This window comes from Protopterus annectens, chromosome 12.part0 (genome assembly GCF_019279795.1).
Source record: "Protopterus annectens isolate FY-2018-M chromosome 12.part0, PAN1.0, whole genome shotgun sequence".
Taxonomy (NCBI): domain Eukaryota; kingdom Metazoa; phylum Chordata; order Ceratodontiformes; family Protopteridae; genus Protopterus; species Protopterus annectens.
In genome coordinates this window covers 991,118,872-991,143,028 of record NC_056746.1, presented here as the reverse complement: position 1 = coordinate 991,143,028, position 24,157 = coordinate 991,118,872, and positions in this window count along the sequence as shown.

Genomic DNA, 24,157 nt, shown 5'->3' with positions numbered 1-24,157 from the left:
ACCAAAGGCGGAGGTGTGTCCATATTCATTAAGGATATCCACACCTCCAGGCTAGTTGCTTAGCATAATGCATCCAAGGTTATCCAATTGCAACTAACCCTGGACAAAACTGCAATCCAGATTGTAGCTTGCTACAGATCCCCCACCATGCCCCAGGATTCCCACAACTCTTTTCTTGATATACTGGAAAATATTAGGGTTCAACCAAACACCCTAATAATAGGCAATTTCAACTACCCCACCATGAACTGGGAAAGCTACTCATGTACCAACTTCTTCAATCAACGCTTTCTGGAATTCAAAAATTCCAATGCCCTGGATCAACTTATCCACACCCCACCAAGGGCAACAATATCCTCGACCTAGTCATTACCAACATGAGTGACCAGTGTTCCACATCTGAAGTCAACTCTTCGTTGGTCAGATCCGACCATAAGCTAATCATCCTAGATATCCACATTCCGCCCCACCCCCCATTAAGGAAACCACGGTAAACATTTTCCCCAAAGCCAACTTCATGCTTCTTAAGACAAAAATGGAGAACTTCATGACACCCATGCAGATGGACAATACAATTAAAACTGCTGAATCCTACACAAATGTACTCTGTAAGCACTTACACGAGTGCATGGGTCATGCTATCCCAAACAGAACCAAGACACTATCCTCCAAAAAAAGGAAGCCAATCTTGTGGTGTCCTGCCATAAACAAACTCTACAACAGAAGGAAGAAACTGTGGCAAAAGAGAGTAAAATCCCATGAGTGGAGGAGCTCCCTGGTCAGCCTTAGTAAGACGCTGAGATCCCTTATCAGATCCTCCAAAGCTAGCTATGAAAACAAAATCACCACTGATTCAAGGGACAACCACAAAGCATTATATAGCTATGTCAAGTATCTCAATGGCAACACCCAGATCTGCTCTGAATTACAGCACAATGGCACAAAAATTATAGAACCAACTAATATTGCCAACATCCTGGCAGATAGGTTCAGTGCTAACTTTACCCCCCTCTCACTCCCTAAAGTGCCCATATATATACAGGAAGAATACAGAGTCCCTGTAATCACAATTATGCAGGTAAAAGTTGCACTCTCTGAAGCCAACAACACAGCATTCATGGGACCAGACAACATCACAGGCTCATTTTACACAAACTTCAAAAAAAACTGGCTCCCATCTAAACACCATGTTCAATCATAGCCTCACGTCAGGCTTTGTGCCCACTGAATGGTGCACAACAATGGTTATCCCACTCCACAAAGGGGGAGACACCACTAATCCTGGGAACTATCGACCAATTAGCCTGATGAGCCTGGTCTGTAAGGCCATGAAACGTGTCATCATGGAACTTATGAACAAAGACATTGGTAACCTTCAAACTCTGGACCCCACCCAGTTCGGGTTTGTGAAAGGCAGATCATGCCTCCTGGACCTGATCGACTTCTTTGAGGCAGTCATCAAAGCCGTAGACGAGGGTAAGGTTGTACACATAGCCTATCTTGACCTCGTCAAGGCTTTCGGCACCATCCCCCATTCTGGAATTATAGCTAAACTCACTAAACTAGGTATAAATCCCTATGTCACAAGATGGGTTGCCAACTGGCTCACTGACAGAACCCACACTGTAAAAGTTGCAGAGTCCAAATATGACTTCAAACCAGTTACAAGTGAAGTACCACAGGGTTCAGTCCTGGGACCTCTCCTGTTTGGCATCTACTTCTCTGAAGTACAGGCTAACACAGAAGGTCATTGGCTAATGAAGTTTGCAGATGATTGCAAACTAGGAGCCATAGTAGAGTCCCCAAATTATGTGAACGTCCTACAGAAGGGCCTCACTGAGACAGATGCCTGGTGTCAGAGCCATGGCCTCAAGCTCAATGCCAAAAAGTGCATTGTCATTCCCTTTGGTAAAAACTCTGTAGCCACGAACTACCACATAGACGGCAGTCTTCTTAACGCCGAATGTGTGATGAGACCTTGGGACCCAGGTGGACAGTAGTCTCTCCTTTGATAATCACATCACCACAGTAGTCAGGAAATCCTTCTATGTGGCACATCTCATCACAAAAGGGTTCTCATCCAGGAAAAAAAAGAGGTCATTGTTCCCCTCTACTCGACACTCATTAGACCCATTATAGAGTACAACACCCCTTTTGTACCCGACAAGACATCTACAGCAGCTGGAAAGGCCACAGAAGTACCTCACAAACAGGATTACTGTCCTCAAACAGATTCCCTACACTGACCGTCTCAAAAAACACCAGCTTTACTCCGTAGCATATTGCCTAGTCTGAGGTGATCTCTGCCTAACATATAAAGCTATGTCAAACCCAGAGCTGTTGGACATGCTACACCTAAAGAAATCTACATGGTCCAGGGACCTAAACCTTGTCACCACAATAAACAGGACATGCTGGAGGGATAGATTCCTGTCCCAGAGACTTCCCATACTCTGGAACAAGCTACCCATCTATGTCAAGCAAAGTTTCTCATTAGTACTCTTCAAGAAAAATCTTGATGAGTGGATGGGAAATAGAAAATACACTCTGTGGATCACTTCTGTGGCTCTGATTGACAGGGGCACAGAAAAATAACTTTCTTGGGTGGCGTAAGCCAGGGAACCTTGTTGGCTAGGTTTATGTAGGCCCTTGGGCTGATAGCCTAGTACCTAGCTATGAACCTATGAACTTATGTGCCTGTTTTCATCTGGTTTTAAATTGCTTTTTATTGTTCTTACATTTATTCATTGCATTTTCAGCATTCATTGTATGCTTTCTTACCGTGATAGTTTAATTTCATTGTATTTTTCTCCTGGGGGCATTTCACCTCAGGTCCCCTGTGGAAATGAACACTACCCACTAGGGCTAACTTAATTAACAAAGCATACATACTTCAGCAGTAATCTATGAGTGTACAGATGTAATAATGTGCCAGTATTGCAAGGAGCATTACTGTGCATTTACTAAATGTGGCACAGATAAAAATTAGCTAAAGCATCTGTCCTCACAAATTTTCAGCTAAATATGACAGGTGGTATGGAAACATCAGCACTTTAAAATTTCATATCTTAAATAATAATTGGTGACATTTTAAACCTTATTTACCTGTCTGTCTCTATGCATCTATTTTCATTTATTAGCCATGAAACTGGAGTTTTATTTATCTGCTTGTATAATTATTATAATTTTTGTAGAAACAGACCTTATTATTATCAGAGTAATTTCTCACATGTAATATTGATTAAAAATATTAACATTTACAAACATTCTTAACAATTTTCTAAAAACCAAACAGTTTTTCTAAGGAAGGTAAATTGGCCATGATTCAAGCCATATATAGTATTATTGCATTAAAAACATACAAAGCATTTGGTGTACTGCATTGTCAAGAATGATTTCAAAAAATCAGTGCAATCATTAGCAAGGTATGAATGTAATTTCTGTGAATTCTTGATTAATTAGTGTTAGACGTACAATTTGGTTATATATCTAAGTGGTAATGTGCTCAGCAATTATCATTTTGCGGCTCCAAGCAAATAAGGTTTGTGGCCACAGTGATATAATTTCGGAGTATAAAGTTAAAGGTTTAGACAGTAGGACTGCTGCCTATGTGATGAAGACATTGAGGCATCTATAGATTAGCAAGACATTTTCAGAGAAAATCGTCCTTAACATGATGTATCCAAGATATGGTAGTCAAAGTCTTGTCAGCTGCGCTTCCAGAGAAAGCTTAGGTTTGACCACTTTCCCTACAGCTTGTGTGTCAGGCAATCTTCAGTAGTACCTTAATTCAAAGATGTCAGATTTCTTCTCTTAATGACTTTTTTCTCCAAAGTCCAACTTTCACACCCAGCCTTGAACAAGTTGCATCTCTGTACATAAAGATGCATCTCTGCACTTGTTCATCTTTTCCAAAGCTTTCATCCTTGATACATATTAACTTCTTAGGCTTGGTTGCCCTTTAATAAAATTATATTAATTCCTTGTTTATTAGCAAATGTTGCTTCTGAATAACAATTGCCTCTTTTTTAAATATTATTAGCAAGTCACCTAGTCATTTAGAGTTCACTGATGTCCTATGCTTTGTTGCTGCCTGACTTAGAACCACCGTATTTTTTCAAAAAATAAAGTTAACAAGTTCATTTCTAATGCTAGTGAAAGGGGAAAAAGCAATGCTGTACTACAACTAATGCTTGTGAGTTTACCTTGACATGCTCAGGCAGTGTTGTTTGATTTGTTGTTGCTTGAGCATTGTCTGTCTGAGCTGCTTTCCCATGCGATATATGAAGACTTGTAATGTAAGCCTTAATACTGATTTAAAGTTGATGGGTAGTGGAAAAAAGGCAATTATTTTCTTTTTTTAAGAATTATTATTCTTTTTCTAGTTGGAGCAACCTTGGATTGAGATTATGTAAGTAAGGAGATGTGAAGAAGACATTTCCCACATAGTGGGGCATTAGAAGGTGTTGCCCTCTGTGGGGGAACACTTTGCTTTTATTTATTTGCATGAATTTGTCATTATCCTCAGGTACATGTTTTTTGGGGTTATACGCTCTCAAAGGAACAGTTATCCTGCAGAGATGTACACGAGTTTATGTTTAGAGATTATACATGTGGAGGTAACAGTGTAACCTATACTGGTGTCCCTAGATAAGGATTATTTTCATTATTGCAGTATAAATTGTAGTGAAGGTACAGCCTGCTCACTTCCCTTCTTTATAAAATTATTGCTGGGAACTGTAAGGGTTTCTGAGTGGAAAAATATACTCATGACCCCCAATGACAACTTGACTTTATATTTGTGCACAATGTGCAATAATTTTGATTGTTTAGTCTGTCCCATAATGCAGTGCTTGTCTGGAAAAAATGAGGTAGTCATGTATGCCTATTTCTTCCTGAAACTCCTGTCACTGCATTGATTTTACATGCATATACTGCTGTCTTTCAGTCAGTTAGTTTTAAGTAACATTTCATGCCATTCGGTGACTTCTTACAAAAACAGTGCGAATTCCGCAGAACAGACTTTCAAAATGCTTTTTACTGCCTCTTCTTTTTAGAATGGCTAAACTGCAGTGTTTTGTGAAGCCTGATTTGTACCACTTTGACTCAACTGCATTCCCCCTTCACATCTAACTTCCCTAGTTCTCAAAGTGCTAAGGGTAATTTGAGCTGTTACCACTTGTGATTGACAGCCCACAGCAGGAGACTTAGCTTATGTACTGTTTCCTTGTTCTAGCCTTTACTTTCTGTATGGGTAGGGAAAGGACCAGGCACCTGTGCCATCACAGCATGGGTGGGTTTTTAGGAAGATCATGGAAATGTCAGTTTGGGGAAGGAACTGGCCAGAAAACTGAATGTATTCATAGGTGTTGATGACATCAATGAATTGGAGACTGCAGGAAGCTTTACCAGGGCAGGACAAAAGTTTGTGAAAGTGAAACCGCCACAGTACAGTAAGATACTGTTCTAGTAGAGAAAAACAGTCGATTTAAAATATTTTACATACTGTATTGTTGTTTATTCAGAGCAGGGACAGTAAATAGGGAGAAAAAGGACAGATAGGTTGAGCATTTAATAACAGAATCCCATTGTTGTCCTTTAAGGTTCCAGACTAGGCAACCTCAATCATTCATATAATTGGTAGTGCAAAATCATTGTTCACAACCATGCTTTGTAGAGCCATGATGCAGAACAGACAATGTTAATATATTCTAACTGCATGTCAAACTGCCATTGTTCAGGAAGCACTTCATATATTCAATTTTTATTTTCAGCTCTTTTGATCTTGCCATCCACCAGGTATTCATTTTGGCTGTCTGCAGTTTCTTTACTATGGTTCTAGATGGTGTTTATATTCCAATTGAAGATTTAGTTGTCTATAGCCTGCTCAAACCAGATAAATCCAGTTTTTGTTTACTGAACATGTGTTTTACTGATGGTGCCATGAGAACTTTTTTGCTGCCCTGTTAGTAGAAGGTAAACTAGTAGTATGCAATTGAATGCCCATAGTTAATGTTCAAAATACACAGAACTTGTTTGGTGTTAGTATATGCATGCTTGCAATGAAAGACCCACATTTCTCTTCAGCCACAGATACCAGTGTTGATTGCACACTGCCTTTGTTCCTACTTGACCTTTCCTGAAAACACTTACCATGTCAACACTCCCAATGCACCATGTACTCCTACTGTTCATTCAGAAGGAGGGTTACAAAGAAACAAAACTTTCATTATTATATTAGAACTAAAATGTATAAATGATCAACTTTTATATTATCACTGATGGCTTTTTTTCTGATTGTTGGCCCAAGTGTTTTGTCTAGTGCTTGTGTTTGCCTAATTCCAAAGCAAGAATGATGATAAACATTTTTAATCCCTTCTGAAACACAGTTGTATTCGTTTTACAGTATGATTCACAAATTTTGCTCTTTTCAGTCATGAAATCAGGTAGTAAAATTTACATTTTGATTAAACTGTAGTCTGTATTAAGAAATTAAAGAAGTATTTTTCTGTTAACATATTCAGAGTAAATACAAACCTTGACTCTAGATGATTGTCACTGTTGAAGCAACACCCCATCCTCATGTGCAAAAATGGGAAAAGGGGTTGTGGATGGATGGATGGATATTGAGAGTACGTACTTCCAGAGCTGTGTAAAGGCATGCTATCACAGAAAATAAAACACATTTCATTCATGCTACCATGAACAAAATACATTTTGGGAAAAATTCAGTTAAGAAGGAATGCATTTGAAAAAAAAGGACCAAATGTACTGCAGAGCTGTGATGGTATTATTATAAAAAAAAATAAAAGTTAGATCATTAATAATTGATTTTCATTTAGTTTGGCTGTAATGAATGAACACATTACAAAAAGAGTGGAAACTTGAAGCATAAGTAAATGATAATTGGTGTCTGTGCCATATGATACTATAACTGGAATGTACAGCTGGAGTATGACTTCCAGACTGGGGTTGATACAACAGAAAGATCATTTCAAAAAAGAAACCAAAGTCATTAAGAGCTGGCTGATAATACGCATTCAGTGTTTATCTTCACTGCTGCACCTCTGTCCTTAGAGCAGCTCCAGAAGTGGGCAGTATTTGTAAGCTCTTCCCACAGAGTTTTGCCTAACATAATACTATACAACGAACACCACCACCACCCATAAAGCAGCTTAACCATTCCCATAGCTATCTGCTTAACTTGTCCTCACATGATACTGGACAATGAACACTCCCATCCATGAAACAGCTGTACTTCATTAGTAGTATAGATCATGAGAAAAACACAAGGCCGTCTGTAGTGTCCTGAGTGCTCTGAAACTATATTATCGCACAAAACACCATTGCACAACAGAGAGAATATTTAAAGGAAGTCAGCAGTTATTCACTGAAATTCCAGCAACAGTCATTAGCCTGGACCTGACTTAGGCTCCATTTCAGAGTACTATGGGGTAGTGTATCAAAAATGGTGCACAATATGAGGGCTGAATGATTTTCACCTCTTTCTGTATTCTCCCACATGGGGACATTTGCCTAAATCTCTTACTCTATGTAGCTAATTTTGATGTCAGTAAAAAAACAAAGGAAAAAATATATGCTGGCGTGTATTCTCGTGGTTTTGATATCAATATCTGTAGATCATCATCCCATGGTGCTCCTAATAGCACCCCCATTTATAGTTGTAAAATATGTGCAGCACAGGGGGATCCACCAAAGACTTTAAGTAAAAGTAGAACACGTCTCTATGGCATAATATTTCTCTTTCAGTAGCTATCATAGCTTTTTATCTATTGTGCTGTATTACCGGTAGCAGAAAAAAATGTAGGGAAATATATGATTGCCCGTTTTTCTTTTAATAAGGAACTATATATATCAAGGAAAAGAAAATTAAGGCGGCTTTTCTGAAATGTGAAAAATTCAGTTTTAAGTGAATGAACTGATATTTGTTAAACATGTGAATAGTACGTGTAATGGGTTCACAAGTGAATAGTAGGCTAACTGTCCTGAAGGGCCATTCTAAGCTTAGAATCAAACTCTGTACCATTTCTCCATGAAGTAAAGACCTTAACCATTATGCCAAACCACCCACCTTATAAATTATGCCTACCCATCTGACAGTGTCTGTTTTCTCCATACTTCTTATAGCCTGATGCCTTTTTTCTTCTTGTGTGTTCTGCTGACATTTCTACTTATATCTGCAACAGGCAAGATTGCTAGTTGCATCTGAGGCCTTTGGTCCCCTTATCAGGGAAAGATGTCAGCAAGAATTGTCTTTGTCTGCTTTTGTGTTAATCCGTTTAGATGAACACTATGTCATATAGAATGGCATACTGTCGCTACATTAACAGGTAGGGTATGCTATGTTTAATTCTAGTCTTATTTCCTGTTGAGCTTTACATCAGAAACCTTTTGGCTCATCAGTGTTGAATGTTTATTACTATACACTGAATTAAAATAAATTAAAATATGGTGAGGAAATGGATGATTTATTTTGAAAATAAAAAAAATGTTTTCCAGAGGTCCATTTCTCTTTATGTCTTGCAGCTGTGCTACAGAATACAATACAGAAAAACAACAATAGCAAAGGTAGTAGGATTTTTACCTGAGTGGGCAGAAAATGTCCATTATGCCATGCTATGGCTACATGCAAAGTAAGTGTGCCTTAGTAAAGTGAAGGGGACTATGCAAACAAGTAATGTGATGAGTGTGAAAACTGAAAAGACATAAATCATCCCACATTAGGACAAATAGCACAGCTGGTATAATGGTTAAGGTCTGCACCACTCATGTACAAGGTACAGTATTCGAGCCTGATCTTTGGCCAAGGCCTGTATAGAGTTTGCATGTTCTTCCTCTGTCTCTGTAGGGTTCCTCCAATATTCCTAAAGTGTGATATATGTTTTCCCCTCAGGCTCACAAAAAAAAAATGAAAGACGTTGTGGGCAGCAGCTTTAGGTTATGTCTTTCAGGGGAATACTGTGTGCACCAACCACTTTAGACATCAACTGTGGGTGCAGCATCCCCCAGACAGGAGAACATGGATCACAAACTGCCATGACAGGGCTAGCCATTCAGTGATGTAAAAACTGTCTCTAGATGATTTGATCACACTGACTAATGTCATCAAAAATGGGCATGGGTATTTGTTGATGATAAGGACCTCACCTACAACCTAACCATTGCTATGGACCCATGCTAATGGTGGGACAAGTCTATGTGCTTGTATTGGCACAATTTGTGCTGGTCATAATGTCTAGAAGCCCTGGGTCAATATGTTACTCATCAGCTGGTGTCCAGTTCCCCAACTTGGGTTACCTGGGATTGGTCTGTTGAGTGAAAGCTGGATGTAAAATGAATCAGTCTGCCAAACATGAGCCAAAGACTCAGTATAAGTCTATTGGGAGGAAGTAGCTTGGAAGTGGAATACACAATGTCAAGGAGGAGACTGGATATTTCATATTTCCAGCAAACAACGTGGAAGGGAAGTGCAACAAAGACACTTGGTATGTGATCCAGAGTCTACTATTTAGGGAGAGAACAAACTAGAAATTATGGGGGAATGGTAGTGAGGGAGTGTCTTCTGAAGACAGTGAGGGGTGCCATCAGAATTAGTGATAGACGTATGACAATCAGACTCCAGTGCAAAGATAGGGCAGTATTCATATTCTTGGCCTATGCCTCCCAGTAGAATTGCGATTGAGAGGAAGAGTGCATTCAGGTAGCATTTACAGGATCTTCTAGATAAAGCAGTTAACACATAAGCTGGTGTTGATAACTGAGTATTCATACTGGGACATACAAGACAAGATATGAGGACAGTCTGGGTTCACATGGGTGAAGCAATAGGAATATTCTAGACTACTGTCTGGCAAACATCCTAATGGTGGCTTACACATGGTTTAGCTAAAGAGACAGTTACAAGATCACATACAAGAGTGGTCAAAACACAATAAAGGTAGGCTTCCTTTTAGTAAGGAAAGGGCACTGGGGAATAATCAGAGATTGCAATGTCATCCCCTGTAAAACAGTTGCCCACAGCATAAACCACTAATAAGAATATAAGGTCAACTTAGACTAGGCTGGTGAACTTGAAATTGACTACAGTGAAAGCACAAGAATTCAAGAAAAAAGTTTGGGCTTTAGTACCTCAGGAAGAAGAGGAAACATGGAGTCAATGAAAAATAGCAACATATAAAAACATTATGTATGAGGGCCATAGAAAAGATATGTGGCTGAGCCAGGTATGGAAATAATGCACATAAGGAACTATTTTGGTGGATAGCAGAAGCCCAGAAAGTTATGAAAAAAAATAAGGAGTGCAGGGAAAAGGTGACAGGTATAAAAGACAGACCAGCCTAAGAAGAAATACTGGATGGCTAACAAGAACAAGGCATCACAGGCAGTCTACCAGCATCTGGAAAGTGACCCAGCAGATGGCACAAAGGAATTATATCAGGTTGCAAAACCAATATGGAAAGATAAAGAATATAGTAATCAGACACCCTACATAGTGGATGTCATAAACACCTGCTCACCAGTTCACAGAAAATCAAAGGCAGATGGAATAAATGTTTCCATCAGCTTCTGACGAAAATATTGCAAAAGCTGTACTGCCCCAGACACAGCCTATGATAACATAGGAGAAGAGCCTACCCTAGAAGATGTAAAAAAACAGCACTAAGGAAAATGACATTTGGGGAATTAATAGGCTCAGATGAGGTCACAGCAGATATGATCAAGATATTTGGTCAGTTAGGGGAGAAATGGCTCCACAGGGTACTCATACCAGTATTGAGAGAAATGTGTATCCCAACTTAATGGAGAATAAGCATTTACTGCCAGTATACCAAAATAAAGGGGGCATTCACAACTGTGGGCTATACAGAGGTAGCAAACTCTTTCCCACTGCCTTTTCCCTTCCCTTTGGATGCAGGCTCAGAAGTGGCTCTCACCACTAGTTCTTATTATTAAGGTAAATATATTATTTAATTATATGTTAAACTGTTTTAAACATCTGTAGTTATATATTTACAATTTCTGTAGTAAAAATTGGTGCAAATTATCACATATTCTTAAAATCAAACTGTATTATTGCCATCTGTTCTAATGTTTTGATTCCCTTAACACTGATTTTTGTTCTGTAGTCTACCGTTTTACAATATTTTATGCTAATTTTTAAGACGGGAGTCAGATTTTGCCATTGTTTATGCTTCAGGACTCAAATGCACTCTTGCAATAATGTTCTGTTTTAACTGAATGCATATTCTGTTAAACAGCTCTTGATGTTGTCTACTCTCCTATATTGCTGAAGTACATCTCAGACTTTGTATAAGTTCGAATACCTTTTTTTCTGGAGATTTGTTATGATAGTATTCTTATTAGTCTGGTCTCCTCTCCAGAACTTTATCTTCTGTTTTCATTTCTAGCAACACAGTGTACTTTTGTCTGCTCCCCTCCTGCTTCCTAATACATTCTGCCATCTTTTCCCCACACTAATTCTCAGATATTCTTCCATCATATTACTACACTAATTGTCCAACTAAATATATGCTTTTCCATGTGGTTGGCCAATTAACCTGCAATTAGCACCCTATTTTATGCTCCCCTCCTTTAATTTCCTGGCCTTTTTTTCTCTTCACTAATCATATAGGGTTGGAAAAAGTGTTTGGAAAAGAGATTTATAGTTAGGACAGCATAATAAATATAACACTTTTGTTATTCTTGTAATATGTGCCAGCCATAATACTACAAACTATTAGGAGTTCAAGTACATGGGAAAAGCTGCTTTAAAGTGTGATACGCCTTCATCAGTGAATGGAAAAGTTGCACACTAGCATTCAGAGGCACCTGCATGTTCCCTTCTGCGCCGCCTTACTGCTCTAAGTACTTGTGATTGAAGTAGCTGTTTTTGTATCCTGCTTCATAGAGCATGAGTACTAAGAACATCGCCACAGCCAAGACTGCATGTACACAGACCATACATTGCTTACCTGTGATTTTTAGTGATGTAATCTTTTCCTGTGTGGGCTACCTTCATGTTTTAGCATCCTTGAGTACCCAGTGGTACATCAGTATAGTTGCACTCACTCTAAGAGTTAGCCTAGTTTATAGTGGTGTACCTTCACTTTTAGTTTCTTTTAACAGCCACATCAAAACTCTGCCTGAGGCCATTTGTTTACCTTTGTTGGGCTGGGTGGGTAGAATAACTAGGTTTGAACAGGCCCAGACTGATTGTTCCCACTAATGTTGAGGTGTGGCTCCACTTCACTCCCCCCAATTCCCCAGACAGCCCTCAGATCGACACATTTATTTCCAGTGCTCTCATCCCACTTTTTAATGGCACAATAAACATGTTTAAAGACACAGTAACATATCAGAACAATTTCAAAACATTAGCTTACCTCATGGGATTGACCACAATATTTCTGCCATTCTTTTTCCCACTGTCATCAATTGACTGCTCGATAAATATTCACCCTACCTTCCCTCTGCAATATAGCACTCCCTTCCCTTCCTATCTAAAAACCCACCTCTTCCTGTCCAGACCCACCTATCAGCTCATTTACATCATCTTACTTCATCAAATTCACTTTTCCTTGTGACTTCAAATGAACTAGTTCCCATTTTCTATCTTACCACCTTTTTGTTATTCATACTTAACACTGCAAATTCCTATTTTTGATTCCCAGCTCCATCTCACCTCTTATCGAACACAATCACAAATCATATCACTCTTAACTATCCCAGACTTCACTCTCACTCCTACATATCTTGAGCCTAACTTTATAACGTCATTGACTCTCCATCTCATCACAAGTAAACATGCTACTCACTAGCTTAACTATCCAGCTTCTACTCACAGTCTTCCAAGTTGCTCTTACACTCAAAATCTCCTCACCTGCTGTAAGCCTCCATTTAAATCATTCTGCCAAATTTTATTCATCTGTTTAATAGCTCATGTACACTTTAGTTTAAATTAAAATTATCACCTGTCCTCACTACCATTCCAGAACAGAGGAAAACATAAAAATAAAAATGACCATAATAAGTCCACTTCACTCTGTCCAACAGTATTCAACAATTAACTTATGCAGTGACCCACACCCTAACACAGTCTCTCCTTCTATCCCACTGCCCTCTCACCCAGTCCCTTCTGGTCACCTCTAATAACTCCACACAGCTGACCTTTAGCTCTATAAATAAACAACATTTGTAATAAAATCACTGAACTGCATGCCTGTATCTGCCATTATGCACTAGATACTGTTGTCCTTACTTCCCCAAGGATGCAACACAATCCTTGCCACTGAATGAAGGAGTAGAAAGATTCAGGTCAACTTTTTAAGCATCCTTAACTGCCTTCCAGCACCACATAGAAAGAAAATAAAATCTTTCTCCCTTGGCTTATTGATCAGAGTAAAAGTCTTATGCAAAATATAGGCAAGACATGGAAAGACTAGCAGAAGCTTAAAATTTCTACAAACCCTGTAACTCTTTAAAGAAATTTGTAACCTTATTCAAAAGCAAGTCAACCTTGATACGAAACAATATTATTTTGATTTACAAAAACAACCTTAGATGTAACCCCAAAAATTAGTTTCATTCATCAAGCAAATGTTATACCTAGGAACTAACAATCATAGGATAATAGGAAGTTACTAGGCTAATGGCCCTAGTGCCCATACAAGCCTAGCCAAGTTCTGCTCTTGTTCCAATAATCAGCATGTATTGCCCCTGTCCAAGAGAGACAGAGGTGGAACCCCTGGGGTGAATGTATGGTTACCCATCCAATTGTCCAGATTGTGCTTGAAGAGGGCCAAATACAAAAGTTATCTAAGGAATTAGACTTGTATATTATCCTACTGTAACAATTGTGCCCAGTAGTCATTTGTGCCTTAGTTTTGGTTGAATTTTAAACGACCTTGTATATTTTAGCTTTTCCTAAATGTACTTTTAAGTTAAATGTACCTCGTAATTTTCCTGTTAACCCATAACATATAGGTTATTTGGGGTTTAATCGACATCATATTTTGTCAACTTTCCTTGGTACTACACTTGCTTGATTAAAAGTTCTTGTATGTGTGATTTAAGTACTTCTTAAAGTATTTTAACGTAGGGAAAGTTATACTTTCCAAAAAGATTTTTAAAGTGTTAGATTTAATAATGTTTTTTATTGGTTGGGGATGTTTGTTTATGTTGAGTGCTTTACACTTATATGTTAAAAGGTGTATCATTGAATACCTTGGTTGTCAAGGATATGACATCATGTAAACAAAACCTTTGTATTTAAAAAGTGGTTTGGCGCTTTTTATTTTGTCTGAAGAAGCTTCCGTTTTTTGAGGAGCGAAAACGTTTTTAATAAAATACGTTTACATCATCGTTCTTGTTCCTGGGTGCTTTGGACTTGTTTCGCTGTGTTGCTTAATTGTTTAGTTTTTGTTTGCCTTCTCTTATTTAATTATATGTTAAACTGTTTTAAACATCTGTAGTTATATATTTACAATTTCTGTAGTAAAAATTGGTGCAAATTATCACATATTCTTAAAATCAAACTGTATTATTGCCATCTGTTCTAATGTTTTGATTCCCTTAACACTGATTTTTGTTCTGTAGTCTACCGTTTTACAATATTTTATGCTAATTTTTAAGATGGGAGTCAGATTTTGCTTGTTTATGCTTCAGGACTCAAATGCACTCTTACAATAATGTTCTGTTTTAACTGAATGCATATTCTGTTAAGCAGCGCTTGATGTTGTCTACTCTCCTATATTGCTGAAGTACATCTCAGACTTTGTATAAGTTCGAATACCTTTTTTTCTAGAGATTTGTTATGATAGTATTCTTATTAGTCTGGTCTCCTCTCCAGAACTTTATCTCCTGTTTTCATTTCTAGCAACACAGTGTACTTTTGTGTGGTCCCCGCCTGCTTCCTAATACATTCTGCCATCTTTTCCCCACACTAATTCTCAGATATTCTTCCATCATATTACTACACTAATTGTCCAACTAAATATATGCTTTTCCATGTGGTTGGCCAATTAACCTGCAATTAGCACCCTATTTTATGCTCCACTCCTTTAATTTCCTGGCCTTTTTTTCTCTTCACTAATCTTATAAGGTTGGAAAAAGTGTTTGGAAAAGAGATTTATAGTTAGGACAGCATAATAAATATAACACTTTTGTTATTCTTGTAATATGTGCCAGCCATAATACTACAAACTATTGGAGTTCAAGTACATGGGAAAAGCTGCTTTAAAGTGTGATACGCCTTCATCAGTGAATGGAAAAGTTGCACACTAGCATTCAGAGGCACCTGCATGTTCCCTTCTGCGCCGCCTTACTGCTCTAAGTACTTGTGATTGAAGTAGCTGTTTTTGTATCCTGCTTCATAGAGCATGAGTACTAAGAACATTGCCACAGCCAAGACTGCATGTACACAGACCATACATTGCTTACCTGTGATTTTTACTGATGTAATCTTTTCCTGTGTGGGCTCCCTTCATGTTTTAGCATCCTTTAGTACCCAGTGGTACATCATTATAGTTGTACTCACTTTGAGAGTTTGCCTAGTTTATAGTGGCGTACCTTCACTTTTAGTTTCTTTTAACAGCCACATCAAAACTCTGCCTGAGGCCATTTGTTTACTTTTGTTGGGCTGGGTGGGTAGAATAACTAGGTTTGAACAGGCCCAGACTGATTGTTCCCACTAATGTGGAGGTGTGGCTCCACTTCACTCCCCCCAATTCCCCAGACAGCCCTCAGATCGACACATTTATTTCCAGTGCTCTCATCCCACTTTTTAATGACACAATAAACATGTTTAAAGACACAGCAACATATCAGAACAATTTCAAAACATTAGCTTACCTCATGGGATTGACCACAGTATTTCTGCCATTCTTTTTCCCACTGTCATCAATTGACTGCTCGATAAATATTCACCCTACCTTCCCTCTGCAATATAGTACTCCATTCCCTTCTTATCTAAAAACCCACCTCTTCCTGTCCAAACCCACCTATCAGCTCATTTACATCATCTTACTTCATCAAATTCACTTTTCCTTGTGACTTCAAACAAACTAGTTCCCATTTTCTATCTTACCACCTTTTTGTTATTCATACTTAACACTGCAAATTCCTATTTTTGATTCCCAGCTCCATCTCACCTCTTATCGAACACATTCACAAATCATATCACTCTTAACTATCTCAGACTTCACTCTCACTCCTACATATCTTGAACCTAACTTTATAACGTCATTGACTCTCCATCTCATCACAAGTAAACATGCTCCTCACTAGCTTAACTATCCAGCTTCTACTCACAGACTTCCAAGTTGCTCTTACACTCAAAATCTCCTCACCTGCTGTAAGCCTCCCATTTAAATCATTCTGCCAATTTTTTTTTCACCAAGGATTGTTCCACATCTGTTTAATAGATCACGTACACTTTAGTTTAAATTAAAATTATCACCTGTCCTCACTACCATTCCAGATCAGAGGAAAACATAAAAATAAAAATGACCATAATAAGTCCACTTCACTCTGTCCAACAGTATTCAACAATTAACCTATGCAGTGACCTACACCCTAACACAGTCTCTCCTTCTATCTCACTGCCCTCTCTCCCAATCCCTTCTGGTCACCTCTAATAACTCCACACAGCTGACCTTTAGCTCTATAAATAAACAGCATTTGTAATAAAATCACTGAACTGCATGCCTGGATCTGCCATTATGCACTAGATATTGTTGTCCTTACTTCCCCAAGGATGCAACACAATCCTTGCCACTGAATGAAGGAGTAGAAAGATTCAGGTCAACTTTTTAAGCATCCTTAACTGCCTTCCAGCACCACATAGAAAGAAAATAAAATCTTTGTCCCTTGGCTTATTGATCAGAGTAAAAGTCTTATGCAAAATATAGGCAAGACATGGAAAGACTAGCAGAAGCTTAAAATTTCTACAAACCCTGCAACTCTTTAAATAAATCTGTAACCTTATTCAAAAGCAAGTCAACCTTGATACAAAACAATACTATTTTGATTTACAAAAACAACCTTAGATGTAACCCCAAAAATTAGTTTCATTCATCAAGCAAATGTTATACCTAGGAACTAACAATCATAGGATCATAGGAAGTTACTAGGCTAATGGCCCTAGGGCTCTTACAAGCCTAGCCAAGTTCTGCCCTTGTTTCCATGATCAGCATGTATTGCCCCTGTCCAAGAGAGACAGAGGTGGAACCCCTGGGGTGAATGTATGGTTACCCATCCAATTGTCCAGATTGTGCTTGAAGAGGGCCAAAGAGGTGCTCTGCTTGACATGAATTGGGAGTCTGTTCCACAGCTTTGGTAATCTCTGGCAGACAAACTTGCCCTTCCATCAGGTTCTATTAATGTAACATACCAGGTTAAGGTCTTTAGAGCAAGTAAACCGTGAGCCATTGGACTTATGGATATGCAGCATTTCCAATAAAGCAGTCAGAGATTGCCTTATATGCAAGGCAGATATTGCCTTTGAGTAGTCTGTATGAAATGGAGTAAAGAGACAGTGATTTCAGATTACCCCCATAGGACAGATGCTGAATACCTTGAATTCTCCTTGTGAGGAACTTTTGTGGTCTCTCCAATTGCTGCAGATGCGTGGAAAGGTATACACCAAAAGAGGCATTGTACTCAATTATTGGCCTGATGAGGGAAGAGTACAGGAAGGTTATAACTTCTTTTTTTCAAGAGGCAATGCCCTTACTTGTGAGATGAGCAATACAGAATGCCCTTCTTACCACTGTGGAGACATGGTGATCAAAGGCAAGGTTGCCGTCAACCTGTGTGCCCAAGTCTCTCACCAATGAATGCATGCTTAAGGTGTTTCTATTGAAGTGGTAGTTAGCAGGAACATTGCTCTTACCAAATGGAGATGATAATACATTTTTCTGCATTGAGTTTAAAGCTGTGACTTTGGCCCCAATCATTTTTTTGCGTAAGACCCTCTTGTAGGAGACATCATTTGGGGATTCTATGACCGCTCCCAGTTTGCATTCGGCAGCAAACTTTGTCTGCCACACACTTTTAGTTTTTACTTGTACTTCAGAAAAATAGATCCTGAACAGTAGTGGTCCCAGGACTGAACCCTGTGGAACACCTCTGGTTACAGGTCTGCTGCTGGAGGTGGATTCCCCTATTTTGACTGTATGGGGTCTATTGGTGAACCAGTTAGCAACCCACCTAATGATATAAGGGTTGATACCTACCTGGGTGAGTTTGTCAATAATGCCTGAGTGGGGTATAGTGTCAAAAGCCTTGGCCAAGTCTAGGTAGGCTGTATGCACAGTTTTCCCCTCATACAGGGCTCTGGTGACTGTCTCAAAGAAGTCCACCAGGTTTAACACTCATGATCTCCCTTTGACAAATCTAAACTCAGTAAGATCAACTGATTAATGATTATGTATATCTTTGTTGATAAGGTCCATGATAATTTTCTCCATGGCCTTGCAGATAAGGCTAGTCAGGCTAATAGGTCTATAGTTCCCAAGGTCAGTGGAAGCACCACCCCTGTGCAAGGGGATAACGGTGGCCATTTCCCATTCAGCTGGGACAAAGCTGGTGCTTAGACTATGATTGAAAAGAGTACCCAATGGTGTTGCTAATTCTTGTTGGAGCCCATGTAGGATGCAGCCTGGGATGTTATCAGGTCTCATAGATGCTGTGTTTTTGGCCTTAGAGAGGGCATTTACGACCTGCTCTCTGGAGATACAAGGTGGGGAACAGGTGGAAGGAATGTCATGGGGTATGTGTGGTGGGGACAGAGGAGTGACATTTTCACAGAACCTGCCAACTAACAGGTTTGCTGCATCCACAGGCTCAGTGTATATGTGGTATCATTAACTACAATTTTGGCACAAATCTGGGTTTTACCTTTTAGGCTATGGATGTAACTAAAGAACTCCTTATGGTTGTCCTTAGTTGAGGATGTTAATTTGGATTCACAGTTTGCTTTGGAGGACTTCACCAGAAGTCTTATTTGCTTGTTTAAGCTCAGGATGGAGTATTCCCATTTTAGGACATGCTGCCTCTTACTTTTGGACAACAATTTCTTCCTTATATTGTAAAGTCTGTTAATGGCAGTTGTCCACCAGGCAGGTTTACTCTTCCTTGAAGAGCTTGTTTGGTCCTATCAAGTACGGCCATGTCAATGTAGTTATACAGATGTTTGTAAAAAATCATTGGTGTAGGACTCACATAGCTGCCAGTTCCATCTAAGGGGGGAGGTGCAGAATCTATTTATATCATCCCTTAGAAGGACATAATCTGCTTTGGAGAAGTTTTTTAGTTTGGTTGCTGCGCGGGGGGGGGGGTGGTCTGGTATGATAGTCACTTCTAATGAGACTGATTTGTGGTCAAATCTGACAATGAAAGACCTCACGGGGGGGGGGGGTGTTACAGTGGTTCTCCATATTGATAAGCACCAGATCCAAGATGTTGATGCCACTATTTGGGGTGTTCGCCAGCTGGTCCAGGGTGTTGTAGTTAATAAACTTGAGGCACCTTTGGTCAATGGATGGATAATTAAAATCACCTAGAGCCATGGTGTTTGGATGTATCTTGATGGATTCCAGTAAATCCAAGTAGGTAGAGTGGGTCTTTTGATTCATGGAGGAGATCCTGTAGCTGGCAATGACTTGCATAGGTGTCGCACCAACAGTTAGTTGCACCTGAAGTGTCTCCAGGGAATCATACTGTTTAACCAATCTGGAGGTGTAGTTATCTTTAATGAATATTGATACAGTGCCTCCTTTAGTTTTCATACCTTCCATTCATGTTCTCAACTTGTGGTAGAATGTGTAACCCAGTATGTCTGGGGTGCTGTCCAAAGTCTTGAACCATATCTCCGTGACTGCACAGATGTCAACATCTTCCAAGGTGAGGACTGCTTCTAATGAGTGCAGTTTCATGCTAAGACTCTAGCATTTAGCAGCATAACCTTGAGGTTTGTTTTTTGATGAAATCTTTACACCTCAATTTGTGTCCTTGTGACATTGCCTAAAAAGGCACTGTGGGGTGGCAAGACCCTTTGTCAGTAGCCGAAATCCTAAGGGTGACAGATGAAGACCATCTCTGGCAAAACATTGAGGTCTATGTCATCCCAGGCTGACAGAAACTGGATCCCCTTAGAATGACACCAGAAACCAAACCAATTATTGAAGTCAATGACTTTCTGTTTATATTGTGGTATCATCTTCGAAGAAGGTAATATGATGCTCAACACTAGGGACATACCTGCCTGTGACACATAATCCGAGAGCTCAATCATGTCTCTCCTCATGTAGTCCATTGAGGTACATCTCAAGTTGTTCACACCAACATATACTATGAATGAATCATAACGGTACTTATTGTTGAGAGACTTGAGTGCCTGCATTATCTGACAAATCCTGGCAGCAGAAAGACAGCTGTCTGTGACTTTATCCTTCTTCAGCCTGTTAAGGGGGATGTCTGTGTGTCTCATTTTAGAAACTACTATGTCTAAGATATTTGGAATGGATGTGTGTTGCCTTATGGGCTTTGATGGTGATACACTTATGTTTGTGTCATCATGTGTATTGTGTGTTTTAGGTTTTATGGTTGGTTTAGTATATATGTGTTTTGGTAGTCTCTGGTGTACAGGCAGATTTTTTTGTGAGTACCTCTGCATATGTTGGTCTATGTGTATGCTGTGTGTCATGAGTAGGAGTAGTTGTAGGTGGGCTGACAACCTGCTCCTTATTTCTATCTATTGGCAAACGACCTGTGATTCCAGATTCACAATGTAGGTGCATCTCTCACAAATGGTACAGGAATGATTTAAAAATAGGTGGTTGTCAGTGTACATGAGGCAGTTGCTACACTGCCTCAGTAGACTCATGTCAACTAGGCTGGTAGGAGAAAAAGAGGGCAACTGACAGTTCATGGTCCTATGAATAATCCTGGTCTGGCTATAACAGTTGAACAGGGAATACAGCAGGGCAAGTATTAGTAGGTTTAGATGCAAAGAGCTCTGGTTTAGGTAATATTTGCGAGGCTAGACAGCAGTAGAGAGAAGGAGTCTGTAACCAGCAATCCCTCCTCACAGTAGTGCACAATGCGCAAACAGGCTCAAACAATCACAAACCCATTCAAACAAAGGCTTATTAAAGCAGAAAAACAGGAAACAGCCAATGTTCAAATTGTCCAGTCAAAACGCACGAACCCTTGTCCCAATAACTTCCCCTTAGAAACACCCACCAAGTTTAACTTGTATTTAATTGACAGCATAGCTAGGCTCACTAATAAATCCTTTCATGATGCCCATGACCCTTGTCTATCCCTATCCACTAATATCTCTACCCTCAGACTAAAACCAGCCACTGCCTCCTTCATAAAAAAGAAAAATTTTATCCAAGTTTAAACCATGTTCACCATTCATTGATAATCATATTGCAGAATGCCTCAAAATTGCTGCAAATCCCATTGCATATCCAGTGTCATAGCATCCCTGTCCACAAATGTGGCACTTTTACCGAGATATCAAATTTTAGACCCACTGCCATCATATTCCCTTCTTAAAAATATAGGAAAATGTATCCAAAAACAACTACCCCAGCATCTGTTAAAGGAACAATTACTAACCAACACTCAACATGGTTTTAGACATGCCATTAGCACTACAACAGCCCTCCTAACTTTTACAAGGATCATAAGATCATAGGAGGTTACTAGGCTAATGGCCCTGGAGCCCTTACAAGCCTAGTCAAGAGTTTATCCCCAAAAAAGAAACTTCAGTCAGCACTTGCCACCCCTGTCATTGAGGGACACAGGTGGAAACCCTGGGACAAATTTGTGGTTTCCCATCCACTCATTAAGGCTGCGCTTGAAGAAGGTCAGTGAGGTACTCTGTTTGACATGTATGGGAAGTCTATTCCAGAGATGGGGCAGCCTCTGGGAGACAAACATGTCTCTCCAGCAGGTTTTGTTGATGTTGCATATTAGATTTAGGCCTTTCGAGTGGGTAATGCGTGAGGAGTTAGACTTACAGATATGGAGCATCTCTGGCAGGGTAGGGACCAATATTGCCTTGTAGGTAGGTGAGATACAGATCACTTCTAAGCAATCTGTATGATACAGAGTAGAGTGGTAGTGATTTGAGCCTGTCTGCATAGTACAGATGTTGGAGGCCATGGATTCTCTCTGTAAGGTATTTCTGTGGCCTTTCCAGTTGGTGCATGCATTTGGAGACTTACATACCAAATGAGGGGTTATGCTCAATTATTGGCCTAATGAGGGAGGAGTACAGAGAGGCAATAACCTCATTATTTTCTAGATGAAATCCCTTTACTTATGAGATGAGCCAAGTAAAAAGCTTTTCTGACCACTGCTACTACATGATGGTCGAATGTGAGATTGTTGTCAACATGAGTACCCAGGTGTCTCACCACAGGTTGTATGCTTAGGGGGTTGCCGTTGATGTGGTAATCAATAGGGGGCAAATGGTGTGATAATACATTTTTTACATTTAACTTAAGGCCATGACTTTAGCGCCAGTCATTTGTTGCTGTGAGACCCTCTTTCAATATGTTAACATAATTTGGAGAGTCAATGACAGCATCCAACTTACAGTCATCCACAAACTTGGTCAGCCACAAGCCTTTTGTCTTTGCCTGGACCTCTGAGAAAAGATGCCAAATAGTAGGGGTCCCAGGACAGATCCCTGGGGAACACCACTAGTGACAAGTCTGCTGTTGGAGGTGGAGGCCCCTATTTTGACTTTGTGGGTCCTATCAGTAAGCCAGATGGCCACCCACCTGAAGAGATAAGGATTTACGCCAAGTTGTGTTATCTTTATAATGACGACCGAGTGGGGGATTGTGTCAAAGGCCTTGGCCAAGTCAAGATAAGCTGTATGTGCTGACTTTCCCTCATCCAGGGCCCTGGTGACAGTCTCAAAGAAGTCAGCCAGGTTCAACAGACAAGATCTGCCCTTGACAAATCCGAACTGGGTGGAGTGAAGTGCTTGGAGATTGCCTATATCCTTGTTTATGAGATCCATAATAATACACTCCATGGCTTTACAGATCAGGCTTGTCAAGCTAATGGAGTGATAGTTTTCAGGATCAGTAGTGACACCACCTCTGTGCAAGGAGATGACCATGGCAGTTCTCCACTCTGCTGGAATGAAGCCTGTACTTAGGCTGTAGTTGAACAGGGTGCTCAATGGCGTAACCAGTTCTTGCTGGAGATGGTGCAGAATACAGCCTGGGATACTATCAGGTCCCATGAAAGCTGTGTTCTTTGCCTTGGATAGAGCTCTTAACACTTGATCTACGGAGATGTGAGGTGCAGGGCAAGTATCAGGGATGCTGAATTGGCTTTTAGGGGGGACAGGGGGTGAAGTTTGTGCTGACCCTATCTGCTAGCAGGTTGGCTAAGTCAGTACAAATAATATAAATAAAGCCAGAGATAGAGGTAAATGCTTATCTTCCTTATTCCTAGACTTATCAAAAGCTCTCAAGCCTGGGTCTCATAAACAAAAAATACCACAGCTGTCCACATTGGGTATCTCACAACCTACTCTTCAGTGGTTTAACACTACGTGGTAGTTAAATGGAATTCTAAACATTACCCTTATCTGTCCATCAGTACAGGTGTCCCACAAGACTCTGTGTTTGGTCCGCTTCTATTTCATATCTTTATAAACAATCTTCATACGTCTATACAACAAGCATCCCATGTACAGTATACAGATGATTCCACCCCTTATCTGCCTCTCAGACAATTTAGAAAAACTTAGGAAAGATTGCACAACTTGCCTTTAACTCTATTGAAAACTGGCTTTATATCCACCAACTCCTTTATAATCCAAAGAAAACCAAACTATTCTCATTTTCTCCAAATCACTTACCCGTGAGAAACATAACTTTAATATCACATTCCTAACAAGACTCCAATTGAAGTAGTGCCCCATATATACTTCTCAACCTGTTAGAGCAAGAAATCTGGACAAAGCCATAAATAAAAGTCGGGAAAAAGCCCAAAAGACGGGATAATTTTTAAATATTGCTCTTATAAGCTTAGAAAATTGATAGAATAGCAGGTTATGCATTAGCATGAATTTTCTGAAGGGTATGAAATCTGAAACTCA